Below are 922 nucleotides of genomic sequence, written 5' to 3' on the forward strand. Positions count from 1 at the left end.
GTCAGTGGAAGATTCTCTAAATGTGGTTTACAAACCTTTCACTGCCTTTTATTTTTTCATTTAGTTTAAAGCATGTCAGTTCTTGGTGACCCTTAACAAAGCTAATTATTAGCAAAATATAAAACAGCCTGGTACATACTAAGTACATGTCTAGTATTTATTTATTACATAGCCTACCAGGTATGTGCCCTGTAAATATAGCATAACTAGAAGCACTCGGAGAGTGCAAACCTCTGCCAAGACCAATTTCCCCCATCCTGTAAGAGTTAATGCGCAAAAGCAGAGATGGATACACATTTGTCGAATAAGTTCTGATGTAGTGAACATTTAAGCAGCAGTATGTATGGAATGTCTTCCCGGTGGAGTCTAATGTGGAAAAAACAAAAGTCGGACTGGTCACCCGACGTTATTCATCATCAAACAGGTGTGGGATTAAGCTCCTAAGTTTTCATCAGTCACATTTCACCATGTAAAACGTCTGTTTTATCTCCTTGTATGAGTTTGTAATGGTTTGACTCTCTTTATAAAGTGCTTCCTGGCTCCCCCCGTCTCCAAACTTTGAGGCCCGGCAGCTCTCTGTTTACAAGCCTAGTAGAGACAAACTGTTTTCATTGGTTGTTTCAGAAATGTGGTGTGTTTGAGGAACTGGGAAAAGTGGGTTTCATGGTGCAGTCACACACTTCCTGGTCACAAAACGTTCTGTAAATGCGCACCAAATGCGTAAAAATGCGCATATTATGGCAAAAATTCTTCATCATTAAATGTGATTTTAACATTACTTTTATAAAGTTTGAAGTCCAAGCTGTCCAATCCAGCTCACTGTTTTTACAGAAGCCCCGTGAAAGCATCACAGCTTTGCCAATCTCAGAGTGTTAAAAGAAAAAAAATTCCTGTATCCACATCGTGATCCGGAACATCACCA

The sequence above is a fragment of the Austrofundulus limnaeus genome, unplaced genomic scaffold, assembly GCF_001266775.1.
Source record: "Austrofundulus limnaeus strain Quisiro unplaced genomic scaffold, Austrofundulus_limnaeus-1.0 Scaffold1726, whole genome shotgun sequence".
Taxonomy (NCBI): domain Eukaryota; kingdom Metazoa; phylum Chordata; class Actinopteri; order Cyprinodontiformes; family Rivulidae; genus Austrofundulus; species Austrofundulus limnaeus.